The 16,002-nt window shown below is 39.8% G+C and overlaps 1 pseudogene; it reads left to right on the forward strand.

Moving 5' to 3' along the window:
* The first annotated feature begins 12,804 nt into the window (after positions 1 to 12,804).
* On the forward strand, positions 12,805 to 15,349 carry LOC114922306 (annotated as a pseudogene).
* The last annotated feature ends 653 nt before the right edge of the window (positions 15,350 to 16,002 follow it).

Below are 16,002 nucleotides of genomic sequence, written 5' to 3' on the forward strand. Positions count from 1 at the left end.
ATATAGATGTTGACCTGCATTTTGATAAGGTCAATTAACTAATCAATAAAAGTGAGTTATGCAGACTTAATGCAGACTTTGGGTAGAATATCTGAGACCTTCCAAAGTATCCGAAATAGGACAAGATGTTGAAATTCCTCATTCATATAGTAGTTTGTTTTGATTCTGAAGTTTTATTTGGAGAAATGACAGCGTTAGTCTTGTTATATCGAGAATATATATATATAATAAATGCCCATAAGTTTTGAAGGGGTAGGATTGTCAGGTTGAAGATAAATCCCCAGAAAAAAATACATTAAATCCAAAAATGTGTACAGAATTCAGGGATTTCTGAGTTGTACTTCTTTGCAACCAAGCTATTAAAATTCCTGTATCATTTCTACAAGTTTGTTCTAGTGGATAAGGCTCCAGACTAGAAAGCAGGGACTGTGAGTTCAAGTCCTGCCTTGGCCATGAAAGCCAGTTAGTTAATTTTTGGGCCAGTCACTCTCAGCCCAACTCATCTCATAAGGTGGTTGTTGTGGGAGAATAGGAGGAAGAAGGTGTGTTGGATATGTTTGCTGCCTTGAGTTATTTGTAAAAATTCCACATGAAGTACATAGGAGTGAGGGGAGAAAATAGTTGATTATATTTCCTTTTAAAGTAGTGGGAAAAATTTGCTGCAGTGCGGGGCTGGACAGTGATTTTTGGTTCTTCTCATTGTTTCTGGGTTAACAGAAGAAAAAAACAGTAGCATGCCATCTTCAGGACCTGTTGGCATGAAAGTAGATTATACTGTGGAAATGTCAAAAAAACACCAAAAACAAGACAGTAGTGCAACTGTAACACACTGGTACTCATTGGAATATGTTTTCCATGTGTAAAACTTAAATGGACTTTTTGCTGAAAGTAGATTGAATTGCTGATTTCTGGATTTGTGAACTTAAAAGGGCCAAAGAGGATGAGGAAAAGAATAAGGTGCTAGTTATCAATAGAAAGAAGGATGGAAAGCATAACTATATGTTATGTATGCATATTCAAGAAGCTTCTCATATTTTAACTGTTTGTAAAATGCACTGTTCACTCAAACTTTCATTAATCTTTAACATCACTTTTTAAATCATCCCTGCCTCTTTTTTATGTTTTAAGAGAAGAGGAAGCAGAAAAAACATACTAGTTTATATTCTTTTGCATGATATGATAGCCTCTCTCTACAGTTATTGTAACATAAACCCTATAAAAGTCTGTGTTTCAAGACAATCTCTTAAGTGTTTGCTTGAAAAAAAAGAATAGTTATCATTTTCCAAGTTAAATTCAAGACACTGCTGTTGGCTTTTAAATCCATATTCCTTTATGAGACAATGTATTCCATTAAACCCTTCCAACATGGGTCTGCTAAATTTTTGTGATGTGCATCAAGCATTCCATCCACAGAATGACTGAAACAGTGCATTTTTTGAAGGAACAAACTGATTTTGGAAATTTATTCTGAGTTTTAAGGTTACAATTAAAGCCTCTTGTTCCTTTTTCGCTCACCAAAAAGTTTTTGCCTGCCAGTGAATATTGAGTGCCAACTGATTATATCTGCTTATTTTGGCTGTCTTGCACTTTTGTCCTCACCAAATGGCTTAGAGTTGTTGATCGATGGTTCACAGTTGCCTCTATAAATTTATGTATCCACAATCACAAGAAGGATGTTTGTTCAATCAAGTACATACATGGTGGGGAAATACTTTTTGAATATGAGATTTTAACACTAGTGGCAGGCAAAAAAGAGACAACAATCTAATTGGAACTCTATAATTAATGTTTGAGTGGCCCAATGAACTGATTATTATTATTATCTGGACTTATTTATTTTTTTTTGTCTATTTGCTTTTCAAATTTATTTCAATTTAATTACAGTTTCAATTTAATTGTAATTGTATTATATTTTTTAAATATTACATGATTTTGACACCTGCAGTGGTAGAAGCATGAATGAAAATAAATAAATGAGTATCTTCCTTCCATAGATTTGAGGTCACAAAGATTAAGCTCATCTTTAAAACATATTATCTTCTGGAGCAAAATTGCTCACTATGAAGTTACATGACATTTTAACTACAGCATATCAGATGCCCATCTGCAGGAGTTTTATATCGTCAACTAATTTTAACATGTTCTTATCAGGTTTGAGACAGATTATTCTGGAAAAGATTTATCTAATTGGGAATCAACACTGGTTGTTGTTGTTGTTGTTGTTGTTGTTGTTGTTGTTGTTGTTGTTGTTGTTCTTCTTCTTCTTCTTCTTCTTCTTCTTCTTCTTCTTCTTCTTCTTCTTCTCTTCCTCCTCCTCCTCCTCCTCCTCCTCCTCCTTCCTCCTTCCTCCTTCCTCCTTCCTCTTCCTCTAGTGGTCTGTCTTTTAAACTGCTAGAATAATATTTATTGTATTTTTTACTATTGCCTTTTCTTACTTAAAAATGATGATTTTAATTTATTGCAAATGTACCACTTTGTACTTAGCCACTTTATGACATTAAGTAGAAGAGGGGGCTCAAATTATTTTCCAAAGCACCAGAGGGCAGGACAAGAAGCAATGGTTGGAAACTGATCAAAGAGAGAAGCAACCTGGAATTAAGGAGAAACTTCCTAACAGTGAGGACAATTAACCAGTGAAACACCTTGCCTTCAGAAATCATGGGCGCTCCATCACTGGAGGTTTTTAAGAAGAGATTGGACAGTCATTTGCCTGAGATTGTATAGGTTCTCCTCCTTGAGCGGGGGGGGGGGGGCTGAAGACCTCCAAGGTCCCTTCCTATTCTATTCTATTCTATTCTATTCTATTCTATTCTATTCTATTCTATTCTATTCTATTCTAGTAACAAATAATCTTTTTACATTCTTACTTATGTTGATGCTAGGACCTATAATATAGGCTTGCTATGCTTTAATTTAACGTAAAGGCAAAAATATCCAAGCCTTTTTTCCAGGATTACACAGCTGTCCTCTGTACTGTAACATAATTTGGTGGAAAAAAAATTGGTTTAAGAAGATTCAGACAGATATTATGTTCTCACTCATGCATGTTCAAAGCAATATTTTTGCTTTTGAATCTAAAGCATAGTATAGTGTATAAAGTTGATGATATGCACTATTATACCAATACACAAACTTTTGGCACTAGAATGGAACAGCCTCAAGTATGAAAATGATTATATAGCCTGACATAACTCTAAGCAATATTCAAAATATGAAAAAACTATTTAAAACAACCATGTCATACACAAAGTAACCAAACATACCATAAAAAGATGATGAAGTATGTGGAATGTAATTATATAGGGCTATTTTTTGTCAATAGGAAATTACTTTCATTCCCTTATCTTTTTTCACAATAGGTATGCAAAACAATTAAGTGATAAAGCAATGAAAAAATGTGAATTAGAAGATTACTTTCTACCATTATTAAGAAAGATTTTTATAATTTCATCTGTAAAAAGGAAGTAGTGGAACAGAAGTAAAAATAAAAGCATCGAGTAAGAATAGAATTATTTTATCAATTCAAAAGTCCGTTTCTCTTCAGCAGATGGCATTACAGTGCCCAACTATACGTACAGAAGTTTCACTTCTAGCCACTGTGAAAATATTGGTACTCTGAAATGCATTTGATAACATTCACAGTCCAGCACATGTTACATTAATGTCTTTGGAAAACATTTTCCAAATTCACTGATGATTCAAACAAAGCAAAGATGCCTTGCCAGATCTGATAAATATATCAAATGGATATAGTCTAAAAGCATTACTGATCACTTTCCAAGGTGCAGTTGGTCTAGTACAAAAATATACATGTACTACATGTATTTGGGATTCTTCTTTAGCCTTATTTGTGCCTTGTGTCTGGTAAATATATACTTAATCTTCTCAAATGAGGCATTGTTGTCATTGGAACGACAAACAAAATTGGCTGAATCCCCCCATTTATTCTCAACAGGAATATGGTGATAGTGGATAATCCTCAACTTTATAGAATAATTGGGAGATTATTTTTATTTATATGAAGGGTTTAATGATTGGAATTTTAATAATGTAAAAGGCATTTCTTCTTAAGTGTGATATATGGAATATTCTGGAAGATGGCTGCAGAAGGTTGTCTTTTATCTTGCTTGACGTTCTGAAAAAGAACTCCTAATTTCAAAGACCTTCCTATATACAATGCATCACCTGGTTTTCATGCTATAAAAATACAAGAGTGAACTGTAGCAAAATATTGCAGGAAAAGAGAATAAAGCATTCAAGTAAGCCAGCTCTCTTTAATGTCTCATTCTGGTGGTCACTACAATGTTGCCTGGAGATATCAGTCTGTCTGACTCAGTCAATCTTTACCACATGTAGGAGAAGAGCAAGCAGAGCTGAGCGGCGGAGTTCTACTCATCATCAATTTAGAGTCATAGCATTTCCACAAGTGTTCCAAGTCCAACCTCTCCTGAATTCTGTTGACCCTTATCCAGTGCCAATTTTGTGTTAAATTTTTGTTGATCATATTCTTGAGTATAGGCCTGAAAAAGTCTTCTATGTTGCAAACTTACAAAAGGTCCAGATTCTTTGTGCCTGACACCACCAAAACCAGTCAACATGCTTGTAGATTCCTGTCCGGGTATCCAGCCCTATCTTACTTTTAAAAAAATGTTGGGAAACTGGCATACTGCAGAACAAAATACCCTTAACAATAAGACAGCATTACATGTCCACTAAGCATGTAAATTTTTCATTTTTTTCTCTAATTATTTTTGGAATACCTCTGCAAATCTGAAATTTGCCTTTTTTGTATTGCATTGCTTTAGAGATGTATATATCTATATATTATAAATACATCTAGACTGCAAATTGAGGGGGTGATGGTACAAATCACTTAAGGATCAGTGGACTTAATTTGGCAAAGAAGGCAAAATTTTAAATACATCTAATTTATTTCAGAGTTATGTGCAAGGTTACTGAGTCAATCAGAGTTCATATAATTATTAGGGTTAGTTAAATTTCTTTTTAGAAGGAATTTTAACATATGTGCTTCAAAGGCACTATTATTTGTCATGAAAGGGAAGGGATTTTAAAACATTATCTTAGAATCCAAATTAAAGAGCAGTGCAAGTTTATCGAATCATTTATGATACAATATTAAAATGCTGATTTTAACATTCTTGATTTAGGCTATAATCATATATTTATCAAACAGTAAGTCAATAGAAATGCATTAACTAATTTGTATATAAAATTATTCTAGATGTTATTGCATTCTGATTAATTTGCAACATGCCCAAAAACTGCAATCTGGATGGAAATGTTGAGTGAGATCTCCAGGATAGTGTCTCCAGTCCAGTAAATCCCCTAAAAGGAAAAATGGTGGGGAACCTTATTATATTTAACTATTATCTCCAAGCTCAGGGCTTTTTCTGTCATAGAACGCCCAGAGCGGAGTTCCAGCACCTTTTTTGGATGGAACTTTGTAGGGTAGGCAAGGCGGGTTGTATGACATGTGTGAGTTCCAGCACCTTTTTTTTTTTTTTACAAAAAAAGCACTGTCCAAGCTAATGTATTTATTTAATGTATGGCATCTACAGAGGTCATGCAATCATTGATATACAAATTACAAATATACAAAATACACTGATATACAAATCACTGATGTACAAATCCAAGTTAAGAGATTGGCTTACATAGGACAAAATCAAAATAACTTCAACAGAACAAAACTGTGGTTATGAGTGTCAAGTCCTGCAACTGGATAGGGAAAGCTCCCATGTGTATATAAAGTTTTGAGGAAACTTGGCTTGACAACAGTGTGTGGAAAGGATTTCTGAGTACTAATGATGTTAAACTTGAGTGAGCAATATAATGTAAACAGCTAAAAAGGTCAATGCAATCTTTGGCTTCATTCAAAGAAGTACAGTGTCCAGACCACGGGCTGATCATAAAGTCCCATTGTAGTCCCCACTGGCTAGATCATACATGGAGTATTGTGGCCAGCTCTGTTCACAATTCATTAAAAGGAACATGGAGACGCAGGAGCAAGATCAGAGCTACCAGGATGATAAGGAGTTTAGAAACCAAGCAGAAAGAAAACTAAAAAGAGATAGTAGTCTAAAATATGTAAAGAAAAAAACAACCCCAAACAATTACATGCAAGAAGGAGCAACCTGTTTTCTGTAAAAGTTGTAAGCAGAGGATTTTCTGACAGTTAAGAATTGATAAGCAATGGGATTTTGTTCAGAACAGTGGTGTGTTTCCCCTCACTTAAGATCTTCAAGCTAAGACAAGATGGTCATCTGTCAGCACACAGAGAAGCTAAGCCTAGATGATTCATTAAGATTTCCTCCACCTTATACATCTATTGTTCTAGGTCTACAATAACAGTGTTGATGAAGAGAAAACAGCATTGCTCAGGATAGACAATCATTGTGTAAACAATACATGCCTTCCAATCATAAGGAAAAGAAAGACCAAGGTTCTTTGGCTCAAGAGTGGGAAGAAGGCATCAGATCCATATTCTGGGGCTAACATGTACAAGGTTTGATTAGAAGTCAGTAGTAGTAGACGGCAATCTCAGAGAGATGGGACTTGGGGGGAGTAGACCTTGTTTAATCTGATTAAATGGCCAGAAAGACCCAGAAATGAGTCCTTCACACGATCCAGACCTTTGTAAGGCCTTAAAAGGGATAATCAGTACTTTGAAATTAATTCAGAAGCCAACTGATAACTAGCACTGCTCCTGAAGAAGTGGAACCTCCTGAATAAAACAGGTAAAATCCATCTCCTTCTAAAATATCATATTTTGTACCAGCTGCAACATCTGAATGCATCTGAAGGGCACTTTCATGTAGAGCACATTATTGCAATACATTGTGAGCACAGTTTCCAGATCCAGGAATTGTAGTTGGTATACAAATGTAATTAAAAAACCTGTTCTGACCACAAGTGTAAATTATCCTTGGGCAGGAGCTATGACTCCAGGAGGAGTTCCAAGATGCAACCAACCTCTGAATAGAGTGATAAACTCCCCTTCAGAGCCAAAGATGGTGCTATTCTGGTATTGTTTGGCCCACAAAGTCATTCTGTCTTGGACAGATTCAGTTTCAATCTATTCATTTTAATTTAGAGTCTGAGTTTCTGGGTCAGCATTAATACGGTATCTCCTGTTCAGTATGGGACCAGCACTGTCCAATAAATATAATACCTTCAGTATTGGTTACATAAGCTTTATAAAAAGAAGAAAAGCTTTATTTGCAACATGATTACTACACTTCTTCAACAATAAATACTGCTTAATTTTACTTTCTTAAGAAACGGAGGAAGAAGATCACAAGTTCCTTAGTGTGACTTCTATCCAGTCCTGAGAAGCCATAGAAGGTCCTGTGACCATATCAATGGCTTTTCTCTGAATTTAGAGGCATTTCAAGATTCCTAGGAGCAGACTAGGACAAATATAAGCCAGGGAGTGACTGAGAAGAAGGATACCGAATCTGACAGGAGAAGAAAAAAGACCCAAAATCTTTACCTCAGAAATTTGCTGAAACTGTCCAGGTATTGCTGAATTCTCAGCACTCCCAACTAGTAATGAGGGATGCTGGAAGTTGCTGTTCCCTATCCTTGATGAAAGAGGATTGCTAACAGCCCAGACAACCCGCATCATATTCTAAGGGGAAAAGACAGGCATATCTTTTGGGACAGGCGTCATCTGGGAACCTTATAAAGTGAAGAATGTGAAGTTTTATTTAGAATAGGGATTAATATATAGTTAGTCCTTGGCTTACAACAGTAATTGAGCCCAGAATTATGATCTTAAATCATTAAAATTATTAAGCATATTTGACACAAGCACGCTAGTTATGCCAATTTAGTTATAAATCAGTACTGCTACAACTCTGAGTCTTTTGCACTTTCCTCTCCAGAAGATTGATGGATATTTAAAATTGCTAAATGAACTGAAACAATTTAATTACCTCCATTTCTCATGACTCTTGACATGACCACACTCAATTTTAGGACTTTTTCTTTGCAGCAGTTGTTAAGAAAATGCTGGGCTGTCAGGTATCCACCCCTGGACCCTCTCCACATGCAGATTTGGAGGAGGAGAATGAGTGTGAGTCATCAGAGAAAAGCATGGAGCCACACAATGGCCCAGATCAGAGCTTGGCAAGTGCTAGGCTGACAGAGCAGCCTCAGCTGGGTCAATTGGATAAGTGACAGGCTGAGGCTGAGAGAGGTGAACCACAGTTGCAATGAGTTGACCAGGAGGCTCCAGGTGAGGACTGGGAGCATCTGCTGACAGTTAGTGAGGAGGAGGAGGTGGAGTGCATACCTCCTCCCGATCTGAGGACACTAGGGCGGAGAGGAGACAGGTGCAACGCTGGTCAGCTAGACTATTTGCGAGGAGGCAACCTCACCCCTCATGAAGGCCCACCCATCATCGCCTACTCAATCTCTCCTTGAGGACTTGAGCATTGCTGGAGCAATGTGCCCAGTTCCTTCCCTTGTATGATTGTGCTGTGTATCTTGACCTGTTTGACCCATGGATTGTTTCCCTGGACTTCATATGTACCTGTTGGACTTGGTTTACCCACTAACTCTTGTCATGCTGAGATCAGAATCCAAACCTGTGTAATGTGATGCTTTCTGAGGACCTGTTTGGGGGTTTGAACTCTCGCTGTGTGTGTGTGTATGTGTGTGTGTATGAGTGAAAGAGAGGGGGAGAGAAGGAAAGGAGCAGTGCAGCACATGTGGTCATTAAGTGAACACAATGGTTGTTAAGCAAATCTGTTTTATCCAATGGGTGTTTTTAGTCAAAAATTGAAAATAAATGCCAGAAACTGGTATAAACCAACACAAATTGTGGTTATGTGACTTCAAGTCACTGCAAATGGCTATAAAGATGGCCAGTTGCCAGTTTCCAATAGTCATAATGCAATTACTTGACCATGGGGAGGGAGTGCTGCCATCAGAATTTTGAAATTGGGTTCAAAGTACTTTTTGTGGGAGTCATAATTTCTCACTAGAGAATCTTATTATATTTTCTAAAATAAATACTCCCATTTTGATATTTCTACTAAATTATTCAACATTTTGCAGGCTAAAAGTTTTGTAATATTTTGTAATATTGTCTTATTTTTACAGTCAATATATTTATTCTCAAATAGTTTAACTTTTAATAGTGAAATGTAATTAGCAGGTATTTTCCTCCTCTTACAGATGATAGTTTTTGCTATAATGAAAGCTCAATTTAGTTTTCAATTTGTATTTCTGTTCCTCAGTTGGGGAAAACTCTTGTCTGAAATACTGGAACAATTAATGGCAATCAGAGTGGATTTGTGCCAAGCTGGAAAGACTAATGGTATGACTCAGTAAAACCAGCTCTCTGTGAAGTTGCCACTTCCTGTCTTCTCATCCTACAGTACCAGGTAAGTCTAAGTAATATTTTTCAAATGATCTCAAAATTATAGCTAATAATGAAAATCTACTGCAAATAGTACTGCATTGAGAAACTGTATGATATAAATTTAACAGTGTGATATTGAAGCCTTTGTATAATATCAGTACTAGCAACTTTTGAAACTGTTACTGTATATAATATATAACAATATATTCTAAACAATATATAGATTAACGGTTTAGAAAATACTTGCATAAAGAACTTTTAAAAAGACGAGATTATCATAAACATTGATGTCACATATTTGTATATCATTATGTGTACCAGAAATGAATACTCACAATTACACAAGGCATATCCATATCAAAATAAACAAACATAGATTACATAGGAATTGCACAGTTTTCTGTACAGGAACTTTCTTAGAAATGCATATAAGTGCCTTGTAATATAAGAGGACACCAATGTGCAGAAACAAAATGCAGCATACCATTACTTGATTAAAAGTTCTATACTGCAATGAAATGTAATTAGAAGTGAAAGCAAAAAGACCAAACAGCAGCAGCCATTTTTCTCAAGAGAAATATGATTTACTTTGACACAAACACATTAGCTGTGCCAATGTTAGTATATAAAGCAGTATTGCTATAGCTCTAAGTCTTTTGTCATTTTCCTCTCCAGAAGATTGATGGACATTTAAAATTGCTAACTGAACTGAAACAATTTAACTACCTGAATTTCTCATGAGTGTTGTTTAGTGAAAATATAAAATAGCACAGTACATAAAAATATTAAAAACAGCTAATATGTCTAGAAAAGGTAAATCTTTTTGCGAATTGCCCAGGGATTTTCTTTCAGATTTGTTGTCAATGAACTACATCGCTTCCAGAAAGTATTATAAATAAAGCATGCACAGTCCTTAATGGAATGGCTACATGATGTTGTGATATTTTTTCAGGAGGGTTGTACGATTGATTTTTAAAAAAAAGAAATAACTTAAAAATCATATCTTTGTTCATTCAGCTATTAAAAGTATAGTCTGGGTATTACAGATACAAATTTTCTTGAGAAAAACATGTTTGGCTTCTTAACTATAAGCATCTTATAAAATTAACTATAATTAACTAACTTTGCTTTCATGGATCACTCTTTAAAAAAATAAATTTATGTTTAATATTATGCAGTCAAATACAAGTATAGACCTGTCTTGTTTTTAATGCTTCAGGAACAGCCATGAAAAGAGTAAATTAATCTAAGAGGGACAATTGCTTTCAGTATTTAATATTTACAGGCTTTTTAGAAGTGCTATTCTACTGTCATTCTATTTTGATAGTTTCATATTATAATTATCCAGATCAAAGGGATCTGGAAGCTAAGAGTTATTTTCCAGTGATGATTAGGGGACTGGAGGCTAAAACATATAAGGAACGGTTGCTGGAACTGGGTATGTCTAGTTTAACAAAGAAAAGGATGAGGGGGGACATGATAGCAGTGTTCCAATATCTCAGGGGCTGTCACAAAGAAGAGGGAGTCAAGCTATTCTCCAAGGTGCCTGAAGGCAGGACAAGAAGCAACGGATGGAAACTGATCAAGGACAGAAGCAACCTAGAACTAAGGAGAAACTTCCTGACAGTTAGAACAATTAACCAGTGAAACAACCTGCCTCCAGAAGTGGTGAATGCTCCAACACTGGAAGTTTTTAAGAAGAGACTGGACAGCCATTTGTCCGAAATGGTGTAGGGTTTCCTGCCTAAGCAGGGGGTTGGACTCGATGACCTCCAAGGTCCCTTCTAACTTTATTATTATTATTATTATTATTATTATTATTATTATTATTACTATTATTATTATTACTATTATTATTATTACTACTACTACTACTACTACTACTATTACTATTATTACTATTACTATTACTATTACTATTACTATTATTATCTCTATGCAAATATCATGCATCATATGGAGGAGAACCCTGAGAGAGGATGGTTGTAATGTATTGAGGTGAAGTACTTGGAATTTTTGAAAAAAACGGTCATAAGACTCTGTCAGTTAAGAGCCAGACTTGCTGTCTACATGCTAATTATCTTGTGTTAAAGCAGGAACTAATACTTGAATCCTATTGGCTGCCACCTAGTTGTTGAGTGTATAAATAGGGATGGAGCTGCAGTTATCCAGGTTTCTGTTTAAACCTTTAATAAAGAGTTGTTTGTTCACCTGCTGCCTCGTCGATACCTCACCGAGCACCAAACATAACAGTGGCGACGAAGGTGGGATGTGCTGCCAAACTCGAAGAGTTGAGTCACTAAGGGGGTAAGCCAAGCGACAACACCTTGGTTAGGGCCGCATCCCCCCCATTCCTGCCAGTATGAAAATGCTGGAGGAAGAGCACTCCCAAGGAACCGTCCCTGGGAGATTAGAAGAAGCCTTGGCAGCACAAGGCATTGCGAGGCCAAAAACAACGAAAACAACTCACCATGACCAAACTCGGAAAACTCTCAGAATTTGACATCACACATCCAGAGAGGTGGAGCTCGTATGTTGTGAGAGTTGAGAATTACTTGAGAGTCAACCAGGTTCGTGAGGACGGCTTGAAGACCGCACCGCTGCTGTGCGTTTGTGGCCAGGCGACGTTCAAGATCACCGAAAACTTAATAGCTCTGGGGCCACTTGAATCTGTTGCTTATTCCGAACTTAAGAAAATGCTCAAAGAACACTTTGAGCCAAAGCTATCGGTCATCACCTGGAGGCACGCCTTCGAAAGAAGAGACCAACGACTGGGAGAATCAGCTGCTGAATTCATTGCTGCCCTTCGTCAAGCGGCCCAACTCTGCGAGTTCAAAGATCTTGAAGAGAGGCTGCAAGACCGCTTAGTGTGCGGGTTAAGAAGCAGGGATCTCCAACAGAAATTGTTCGCTAAAGAGACTATTTCATGTCAAGATGCCCTAAGAGAGATCACAGCCGAAGAAGCCGCTGGGGGGGCATCAAGGCCTTACGGCTCTCCAGGAACCTTCCTGCGCAGAAGCCGTCCATCAGAAAGGCGCTGAGAGGATAAAAGACTCCGAATTGGATCAAGAGATCGATCGGTTACAGCAGCCACCAGAAAGAAGGCCACAATGCCCAGTTGACAAGGCAGTTCCCTTCTCTCGGAGTGTGGAGACCGACACAAATACGCGGACTGCCAGTTCCGCACAGCAACGTGCCGGGCGTGTGGCAAACAAGGCCATATCACTGCAGTCTGTCAGGGTCATCGGAGAGAGAGTCCACCAAAAGAGTTTCCCTGGAAAGGTACCGGGGCCCTGGGGCAACACAGGGTGGGCTATTGGGCCACTAGGAGGAGCGTACTTAGAACAGGTGTCCATTGCCCTCTTAAGGAAAAACTGCGGCTCAAAGTCAAGCTGCAGGGAGTTCCATGCAACATGGAACTAGATACGGGGTCCGCATTATGCATAATTTCCCAGTGGACTTTCAAACACATTTGCAGTCGCAGTGGTAAAAGAGTTAAACTCAAGCCGTCGAACCTCATCTTAACGGATTTCCAAAACTCTCGAGTAACAGTGAAGGGAGAAGCTACACTCAGGGTGCAATTAAAGGGATTTGAGGGCCCCCTGGAAGTTGTAGTAGTTGAGGGCAACCGCACAAGCCTCATTGGGCTTGATTGGCTTGCTGCATTGGGAATCAATGTAACCGGAATAAACAGCACACAAACAGTGGATTTAGCGACAGTTTGCTGATGTTTTTAGCCCTCACTTAGGGAAATATAAAGGTCCTCCCATATCTCTTTAGCTTGATCCTGCCATAACTCCAGTAAGAATCAAGCCGCGTATAGTGCCCTTCACCCTCAAACAGAAGATCGATGCAGAGCTGGACAAGCTGGTGCACAAGGCATCCTGCAGCTAGTTGATAGCAGTCAATGGGAAACCCCCATAGTCACACCACTTAAGGCCAATGGAGAGGTGCAAATATGCGCAGATTACAAGTGCACTATCAATAGAGCACTCCAACAACATGCATATCCAGTGCCTGTAGTCAGCCACATCTTGGCATCACTACAGGGAGGTCACATCTTTGCCAAGTTAGATTTGGCTCAAGCCAATCAGTAACTGCCGGTGGATGATGCCACGGCGGAAGCTCAAACCATAGTTACTCACAGGGGAGCTTTCAAGGTTAAGCGCCTACAATTCGGGGTCAGTGTTGCCCCAGGCCTCTTCCAGGGAGTGATGGAGCACACGCTCAAGGGTATTCCAGCCGTATGCCCATATTTTGATGGTGTCCTCCTAGCTGGGGAATCAGTTAAAACATTGGCAGAATGGCTCAAGGCCGTCCTTCAGTGCTTCTGTGAAGCGGGGCTGAAGCTGAAGCGGGAGAAATGTAAGATTGGGGTAGCTTCAACTGAGTTCCTCGGTTTCCGTATAGATGCCCAAGGCATTCATCCTGCTGAATTCAAAGCAACTCAAAGCAATTCAGCAGGCCCCCAGTCCAAAATCAAAGGGGGAGCTCCAAGCATTTTTAGGACTGCTCAATTTTTATCATGCCTTCCTACCTCACAAGGCTGCAGTGGCAGAGCCGTTACACAGGCTCTTGGATAAAAATGCACAGTGGAAATGGACGAACGTCCATGAAAGGAGCTTTGTAGCAGTCAAATCACTGCTGTCTTCAAATTCAGTTTTGATGCATTTTAATGAAAAGTTGCTTGTCTGCATCGCTTGTGATGCATCACCATATGGGGTTGGGGCTGTGCTGAGTCATTTAATGGCTGACGGAAGGCAAATTCCAATAGCCTATTACTCGAGGACCTTGTCCTCTGCAGAGTGTAATTACGCTCAAATAGATAAAGAGGCCTTGGCAGGGATCAAGAAGTTTCACGACTATTTGTATGGTAGGCCCTTTAAGGTCTTCACAGACCACAAGCTGCTCCTGGGGTTGTTCACAACGAACAAGCAAACACCCCAGATCATATCTCCTAGGATGTTGAGGTGGTCAATATTCCTGTCAGCATATAATTTCAGCTTGATTCATAAACCAGGTAGCGAAATGGGCCACGCAGATGGCCTTAGCAGACTGCCCTTGCTGCAGTTAGAGCCCGACCCTGCTCCAGCCATGTGCATCCTGGCTATCCAGGATCTGCTGGAGTCTCCCCTTAACGCAGGGGATGTGGCTGCGGAGACCGCGTCAGACACTGGGTGCTCACAGGGTGGCCAGAAACTAGTCCAGGGCCTAACTTCCAGAGATTTAGTAGGAGGAAAGATGAGTTGTCAGCTCACAGGGGGTGCGTATTGTGGGGTAGTTGGGTTGTAGTCCCGAACTCACTGAGGACTAGAGTCTTGGAGTCTCTGCATGAGGGACATCCGGGAATAGTCTGGATGAAGGCACTCATGCAAAGCTACCTTTGGTGGCCTGGGTTGGACAAAGATATTGAGGCTCAGGTACACAGCTGCCACATTTGCCAGCAATCTAGGCCAGAGATGCCCCATGCCCCAGTCCACAGATGGGAAACCACACACGCCTCCTGGAACAGGATTCACATCGATTATGCAGGGCCTTTCCAGGGACAACTCTTCCTCATTGTGGTGGACAGTCACTCCAAGTGGTTAGAGGTCACACCTATCCCCACTATGACTACTGCCAGGAGCTGCGCAGGATCTTTGCCACACACGGGTTACCTGACGTGATTGTCTCAGACAATGGGGCTCAATTTACTGCTTCAGAATTTCAGTCTTTTTAAGGGCAAATATGATCAGACACGCCACATCAGCCCCTTTTCACCCAGCTTCGAACGGCCAAGCGGAGCGCATGGTCTGAACAACGAAGGAATCCTTAAAGCGGATAGTCACAGGTAACTGGCAACACAGACTGGCAGATTTCCTACTCTGCCAATGCATAACCCCATACACTTCCACGGGCAGAAACCCAGCAGAATTAAGATGGGGCCGGCACTTGATCACAAAGCTGGATTGCCTACATCCAGATAGAGTTGCCTCACAAGCAACACAGCCAAAGGCATCATGGCACTTGCAAATTGGCGACCCGGTCTGGGCAAGGAACTACGGGCAAGGGGCATTGTGGGTGGTAGCTGTGGTTTGTAAGGTGACTGGACCACTTTCGTACGAAGTGGTCCTGGAAGACGGTCGCGTGCTACGCAGGCACACTGACCAACTGCGGTGGAGGTTGGCAAACCAGCCAGTAACTCATGACTCTAGTGACAGTCAAACTCAGGAGCAGCACGATTGCAGTAGTGCATCAGATTCTGCCAGCGATGGCAGAGCTCTCAGACTAAGGGACGAGACTCAAGCGTCTGGTAAGTCAGTCCCAACCACTGATACAACAACCAATGGACAATGCCAGCTGACGGCTCCATTTTCAGGACTGGTGGACTCTGTTCCACCTGTGGACACTGGCTCGGGCCTACCAGGACAGCCCAGCCACAGAGACTCGAGTCTACCCGTGATGGATGGGTCCCATAGCCCTGGTCTTCCAAGTCTGGCAGGCGACTGACAGACCAGGGGCCTCCAGCAGTTCTGAGGTGTTCGGAATGGGCGAAAAGGCCACCAACGTATTTAAGGGACTATGTTCAACATATGACCTTCTGAACTATCTAGGGGAAAGGGGTGTAATGT

Source organism: Protobothrops mucrosquamatus, unplaced genomic scaffold (genome assembly GCF_001527695.2).
Source record: "Protobothrops mucrosquamatus isolate PMUCROS unplaced genomic scaffold, P.Mucros_1.0 scaffold49, whole genome shotgun sequence".
NCBI classification, from domain to species: Eukaryota; Metazoa; Chordata; class Lepidosauria; order Squamata; family Viperidae; genus Protobothrops; species Protobothrops mucrosquamatus.